The 7,783-nt window shown below is 37.4% G+C and overlaps 1 pseudogene; it reads left to right on the top strand.

The window, feature by feature from the left end:
• The first annotated feature begins 966 nt into the window (after positions 1-966).
• Positions 967-4,212, top strand: LOC112320470 (phosphatidylethanolamine-binding protein 1 pseudogene; annotated as a pseudogene).
• Positions 4,213-7,783: the final 3,571 nt, after the last annotated feature.

Raw genomic sequence — 7,783 nt, 5'->3', positions numbered from 1 at the left:
AACTCAAAGGTGGTCCTCTAAGAGAAATTGTGGGAGAAGTCCTTAGGACTGAAGCACACAGAAGCTGAGGGATGGGCACACAGAACAAATGAGAGGGATCCAAAGACATTTGGGTGGAGTAGCTACCACAGTAATTGCAACTCATCCTGTGCCACACAGTGTGCATGCCTTTTAATTAATTTACACTGCAGACTAGTGATAGTGAGGTAGAGATGATTATTTCTATCTTAGAGGGGCAAAAATAGCTCTGGAGATGTTAAGTAACATTGTCTAAGGTTGCATAACTAGTACGTGGGAGAGTTAGGATTTGACCTTGGGTTTCTCTGAAGCCAAAGCTCATGTCCTTTGCACTGTATCCCGAGTTACTTCTCTGTAGGTAACTTCTGCTACTCACAATGCTGACCCTCAACTAAATTTCAGTTCAGTGAGCAAGACCTCTTTGGCACCTACCATGTGTCCAATGCTCTGTTTGGTGTCACCAATATAAAGATAAACAAGATTTAATTTTGACCTTGAGAGTGTGCTTTACTGCAGGGATGATATATAGATGCACAGAGCTATATAACATAACACGTAGAAATGCCATAGTAAGTTTATGAAGTAAGTATTGAAGATCATGGAAGAAGAAACAATTAATATTGCTTAGGGGCAGATACAGAGGAGAAAGGAGGTTTCAAGGAAGGACTTTCATTTGAGGTAAGGTTTTACAGGTGACAAGGATTAAAACAAGTCAAATTGCAGCTCTCAGGAAGCAATTTAAACAGGGATGTGAAGGGAGCAGTTTAACTTTGGGTGATTAGTCACTTTTACACAGGATCCAAACTATCTAAAATATGACTCTGGCCCCTCTCAAACTTGTCTTAATCTTCAGCAGACACTCAGCAAGAAGGTTTTTCATCTCCAGTCATAGGCTTATCTGTTTATTCCCATTTATAATGGTGAGCTTTCTAAGGGGGACTTCTGGGAATGCTGAAGACAAGGTCTGACACAAGTGAACAGATGATCGAACTGATTAGGGCTAAAATCAGGGCCAAGGTCAAGGACTATGATGGTGCTGGAAGCCAAGGAGTAAATGGGGTTGGTATTGAGCAAAGGGTAAGTGAAGGAGGTGGTCAAGAAGGAGGAAAAGGTAGTAAAGGACAATTCTGACCCCTCTCTCTCCTACGTCAAGACTGGAGTTTGACATTGCCATAGGGAGGATCTTCAGCTCACCTCTTCCTGTAATCACTTAGTCAATCAACTGTCTTATCAGCCAACTGTCTTATCTTGGCTTTCTTTAGTTAACACCTATGGAAGAGAAGTATGATCTGTTATTGCAGATTGCAATTTATTAAAATTGTGCAGTGTTCAAGACTGATTCCTAGGATTCTGGGAATGGAAAACATCTCAGCTCTGGAATTCCTAAGTGTTCTTATTATAATAAGGATCACTTATTATTTTTTTTAAAAGTGGCTGAGGAGAAGGGGCTTGGATGAGTTGTGTAAAGGTGAAGAATAAAAAAAAGATGCAACAGTAAAAGGGACATTAAGAAAACTTTTCATTCTTCCTCATGCTTTTAGGCAGTATCATGCTGAAATGACACAATAAATGCTGTTTTTGAGGATATTAACTTGCAGTCATTTACTGGGTACCTTGTCTGAGGGCTGTTGCCTCCTCTCAGTTGCAGGGAAACAGATCTACAACACACTGTATCTTTTGTAGTGGGAGGGGATACATATATGTGAGTATTTTCAATTGAATTTATAACTATATAACTTTTTGAATACTTAAGTGGCATACATTTCATTATCTTTACTGAATAATGTCAAGCTCACATCATGAAAAAATAGTTCATAAATTTCTGACTGATGTTTTTGCCATCAAATCTATGCTTTTTGTTCTAAAATTAGATTTTGGGGTTAAGGAAAGCTTTGTTCCTAATAAAGGTTTTATTGAAGAATGGTGTTTAAAGATCTGGCTTCTTGGTGGGAAATCAAAAATATATAAAATTTACACATGCCAATTTACAGCCCAACCTTATTCAAACTCTTACTTGTATATGATGTTAGGTTTTGAAATCGACATACAGGAAAAAGCCCAATTAACTTGATTATTGCTCCTCCCCATTAAGGACCTTAGCAGGCAACCTAAAATCTTAAATATCACAAATTTACCCAGATTTTAAATTTATAAAATAAGGGAAGCTGCTGACTGTAAATACCAAAATACTGACCATTACTACTAACAGGACCCGCTCTATCCAGATAGCTATTTATAATAAAGCTTGGATCTCTTTGATTTGAAACTTTGTAAAGATAATTTTATCTCAGAAAAATGGTGGTATTATAGAGTCAGAATTATACAATTGACTGTGCACAGTTATTTTGGGCATTCTGAGGAAGATTGTATGGCTCACAATCGAGGACCCTGGGCAAGATTATCTGTCCTTACTCGGTTGAACTCAGGCAGGGCCATTTGACTTGCCTGGGCCATCACAGTGAGTGATGCATATCACTTCTGAGCAGAAGCTTGATGACACGGCAGGAGGCTTGCTACACTTTTCTCCTGTCTGATAGGACTACCAGCAATGTCCCAGATGGAGGTTGCTATGGTACTGCCTGTGAGAAGTACTATAGCCACTCCATGATGGACAGAAAGTGTGAATAAAATAACCAACCAATGTTGAGAGATTGTGGAATAGTTTGTTGTGATATCATAGCAGCCTATCTTGACTAATATACACATGAGACAAAGTATAATTATGTGTATGTCATAGGACAATATGAATTTCCCAAAGCTTCCATACCAAGGAAATGGGGGGCCCCTTACCCTATTATGCTAGGGATTATTTCTGTTTTGGGCTTAATATATTTTTGTTTCTGATTTATTAATCCCCTTAATTTGTACCCTCCTGTATTTTTGTTCAGTAGTGACCTGACCACTTGAATATTCCTTCAAATGACTTAATATTAACTGCACAAAACATTAATGTTTTCATTGCTATAGCTAAGCTTTTCAGGAGAGTCTTCTCCAACTCTTCCTATAGCCCTGGTTAGCTCTGTTTTTATTTGCATAGACATTCTCTGCACCAGTTTTTTTTTTTTTTTCCTGCCTCCAAAGACTGTACAAAATAGCTGGCCTCAATTATGTAATTATTTCTCCAGAACTGTCTGTCTTCTTCTTCTGAAAACTTTCTGTATTTTGCCACAAAAAACCACAGTGTTGAAGTAGGGAATCATTCATCTCTTTCTGACTAAAAGAATTCTAGGTTGAGATTAACCTACAGAATGATTTTATCAGTGATAAAGTCATGGTGCCATGCATGTTGCTTCTTATATAAACTTTCTCCCAGCTTTAGCTTCTGAGTGCTCTTACCTTCTCATGCTCACTCTGAGAGGTTGCACTCAGAGCACTGAATAGTATGTTCAATAGAAACACTTCTCAAGTGAATTAAAAACTCAAAGGAAACATGGTCACTTAGCAAACATTAGAATAGCTTCTACATCTCAGATCTTTCTAACTTCAACTCTTCCCCCCACCAGCTTTGAGATATAGTTGACAAATAAAAATTTATAATATATTTAAGATGCTCAATATGTTTCAATAGATAGATACATTGTGAAATGACTACCATAATCAAGCTAGTTCACACATTCATTGTTCATCGCTTCACGTAGACATTTTTGTGTGTGGTGAGAACGATTTAGATTCACTTTCAACAAATTTCAAGTATACAGAGCACCCACTGCAGGTCAAGTACGCTGGGGTGGAGGCTGAGGAGCTGGGCAAAGTGTTGATGCCCACCCAGGTTAAGAACCGGCCCACCAATATTGCATGGGATGGTCTTGATCCAAGTAAACTCTATACCCTGGTCTTGACAGACCTGGATGCTCCAAGCAGAAAGGACCCCAAATATGGGGAATGGCACCATTTCCTGGTGGTCAACATGAAGGACAACGACATTGGCAGTGGTACAGTTCTCTCTGACTATTTGGGCTCCGGCCCTCCTAAGGGCACAGGCCTCCACTGCTATGTCTGGTTGGTTTATGAGCAGGATGGGCTGCTGAAGTGTGACGAGCCCATTCTTAGCAACTGATCTGGTGACCACCGTAGCAAATTCATACTTCTTTCTGCAGAAAGTACCAGCTCAGGTCCCCAGTGGCCACCACATGTTACCAGACAGAATGGGATGACTATGTGCCCATACTCTATGACCAGCTGTCTGGGAAGTAGGGGAAAGCCAGGAGACAGGTGTCACTCCAGGGGCCCAAGCAGTGTTCTCAAGTTCAGTGATGCATGTAGATTTCTCCTCTTCATGGCTCCCATTCTCACAGGCGATACCTGAGCAGATAGTGGGGTAAGGTAACGTTTCCTTCTGCCTGTCCTTTATAATTGTACAGGGTCACACAACCTGGTTTATGTTCTGATCAAATTTGGTCTCCATTTTGGGGCTATTTTGGTACTATGACGTAGTCATCAGATTGTTAATATAAGAGCAACCCAGAATTTAAAGGAGAAAAAGTTTTGGTAAGAAGAATAGGTCTACAGTAATAGTGCAGAGCATCAAACAATCTTTAAGGGAGATTAAAAAAAAAAAAGATTCATTGCCTCTGCCACTGTGAGTCCAAATCCAAAATTGTGAATGGTGGCATATTCTGAGATGTTTTCACAGCCCTGTCTCTCTCCAAGCAGCCAGAGGCTGGCATGTTCACTAACCCCCAGTGTATACTTGGGTTGGTTATTAGGTGTCAGTATTCTGCTCCAGCTCATTTAGGGAGCAGTTCTGGAAAGAGCAATGGGGAGCGCCACTTTCCTGTTGCGGCACAGCCATCTAGAGGAGCTTCAGGGCTGGGTGAGAGGTTATCACAAATCCATGCATTTGTGTCTGTTAAATTGATCACTCTTCATTGGTGTAACAAAGGCCAGTCTGGAGTTATTGAATGTTGTGTTAATTCTGCTGTTTGCTTATAGTTGAATAAAAATAAAAACATTATGTGGACAAAAAACCCCAAACAAATTTCAAATATACAATGCATTATTATTAACATAGTCACCATGCTGTACATTAATTGGATCTCCAGAGTTTATTCATGTTATACTTAAAGTTTGTACTCTCTGACTGAGATCTTCCTATTACTCCTACTCCCTCACCCCAGCCCCTGGTAACAGCCATTCTAGTCTGTGTTTTCATGAGCTGGACTATTTTAGATTCCACATATGCAATCATGTGGTATTTGTCTTTCTCTAACTTATTTCAGTTAGCATGATGTGCTCCATGCTGTCAAAAATGGTAGGATTTCCTTTTTTTTAAGGCTGAATAAGAATCCAGTGTTGTGTGTGTGTGTGTATGTATGTATGTATGTATATATGTATATATGGTATGTGTGTATGGTGTGTGTGTGTGTGTGTATTTATCACATTTTCTTCATTCATCCATTGATGGACAGTTAGCTTGTTTCCATTTCTTGGCTACTGGGTATAATACTGCAATGAACATGGAAGTGCAGGTATCTTTTCAAGATAGTGTTTTTGTTTCTTCAGATATATTTCCAGAAGTCAAACTGCTGGAACATATGATATTTCTATTTTTAATTTGAGGAAACTTCCTATTGTTTTCCATATGCCTATTCCAATTTACATTTCTACCAATACTGCAAAGGGTTCCCTTTTCTGTACATTTTTGAGAACACCTATAATCTTTTGACTTTTTCATAATAGCCATTCTAACAGGTGTGAGGTGATATCTCACTGAGTTTCTGATGTGCATTTCCTTGATGAGAATTGATGTTGAGCATATTTTCATGTACCTGTTGGCCATTTCTATGTATTCATTGGAGAAAATGCCTATTCAGGTCCTTTGTCCATTTTTAAATTGGATTTTTTAAATTGAGTTGTGTGGGTCCTGTATACGTTTTAGACATTAACCCCTTATCTGACATATGATTTGCAAATATTTTCTCCCATTCTGGAGGTTGCCTTTTCATTTTGTTGATTGTTTTATTTTTGTTGTGCAGAAACTTTTTAGTTTGAAATAGTCCCATTTGTTTATTTATTTATTTTTATTTTTAAAAGATTTTATTTATTTACTTTTTAGAGAGAGGGGAATGGAGGGAGAGAAACATTGAAGTGTGGAGAAACACTGATTGGTTGCCTCTTGCACGCCCCCAACTGGGGACCTGGCCTGCAACACAATTGCCCTGACTGGTAATTGAACCAGTGATCTTTTGGTTTGCAGGCTGGCACTCAATCCATTGACTCACACCAACCAGGGCCTCCTTTATTTTTGCTTTGGTTGCCTATCCTTTTTGTGTCAAATCTAAAAAATCATTGTCAAGATCAACGTCAAAGAGCTTTTCCCTTATGTTTTCTTCTAAGAGTTTTACAGTTTCAGGTCTCATACTTAAAGCTTTATAATCTTTGAGTTGATTTTTGTGTATGGTGTTAAATAAGGTTTAATTTCTTTATTTTGCATGTGGATATACAGTTTTCCCAGCACTGTTTATTGAAGAGACTGTTCTTTTCCCATTGTGTATTCTTGGTGTCATTGTGAAAGATTAGTTGAACATGTATGTGTGGATTTATTTCTGGGATCTCTCTTTTGTTCCATTGGTCTGTGTGTCTATTTTCATAGTAGTACCATACTGTTTTGATCACTATAGCTCTGCTATAATTTGAAATTAGGAAGTGTGATGCCTTCAGCTTTTTACTTCTTGCTCAAGATTGCTTTAGCTGTTTTTGATTTTTGTGCTTCCATATAAATTTTAGGATTGTTTTTTAAATATCTGTGAAAAATGCCATTAGAATTTTGATACAGATTGGACTGAATCTATAGATTTCTTTGGGTAGTATGGCCATTTTAACAATATTGATTTTTAAAATCTATAAATGTGGGATATTTTTCTATTTATTTGTATCTTTAAATTTTTTTTAATCAATATCATAGTGTTCACTTTGGTTAAATTTATTCTTAAGTGTTTTTATTCTTTCTGATGGTATTGTAAATGGGATTGTTTTCTTAATTTCTCTTTTGGATAGTTCTTTGTTAGGGAATAGAAATAAAACAGATTTTTGTGTTGATTTTGTATTCCATAACGTTACTAAATTTTTAAATGAATTTTAACAGTTTTTGGGAAGAGTCTTCAGGATTTTCTATGTATAAGACCATGACATCTACAGAGATAGCTTTACTGCTTCTTTTTCAATTTGGATGCCTTTTGTTTCTTTTTATTATGTAATTTTTGTCTAGGACTTTCAGTACTGTGTTGAATAGAAGTGGTGGGAGTAGGCATTCTTGTCTTATTCCTGACCTTAGAGGGAAAGCTTTTAGCTTTTCACTGTTGAGTATGATGTTAGCTGTGGGCTTGCCATATATGGCCTTAATTGTGTTGAGGGATATTCTTTATATACCTAATTTGTTGAGAGGTTTATTTTTTTAATTATGAAAGCATATCGAGTTTTGTCAAGTGGTTTTGTTGCATCTAGTGAGATGATCGTGATTATATTCTATATTATATTAATGTGGTGTATCACATTGTTTGATTCTAGATGTTGAACCATTTTTGCATTCCAAGGATAAATCCCACTTGATCATGGTGTGTGATAGTTTTAATGTGGTTTGCTAATATTTTCTTCAGGAATTTTGCATCAAAGTTCATCAAGATTTTGGCCCATAATTTTCTTTTTTTGTAGTATCCTTGTCTGGCTTGGGTATCAGTGTACTCTTGGTCTTGTAAGATGAATTTGGAATATTTCATTTTCTTCAATATTTTAGAAAAGTTTGAGAAGAACTGTTGATAATTCTTCA

Source organism: Desmodus rotundus, chromosome 2, assembly GCF_022682495.2.
Source record: "Desmodus rotundus isolate HL8 chromosome 2, HLdesRot8A.1, whole genome shotgun sequence".
In the NCBI taxonomy this organism is placed as follows: domain Eukaryota; kingdom Metazoa; phylum Chordata; class Mammalia; order Chiroptera; family Phyllostomidae; genus Desmodus; species Desmodus rotundus.
This window is presented reverse-complemented; position numbering and strand designations above follow the sequence as displayed.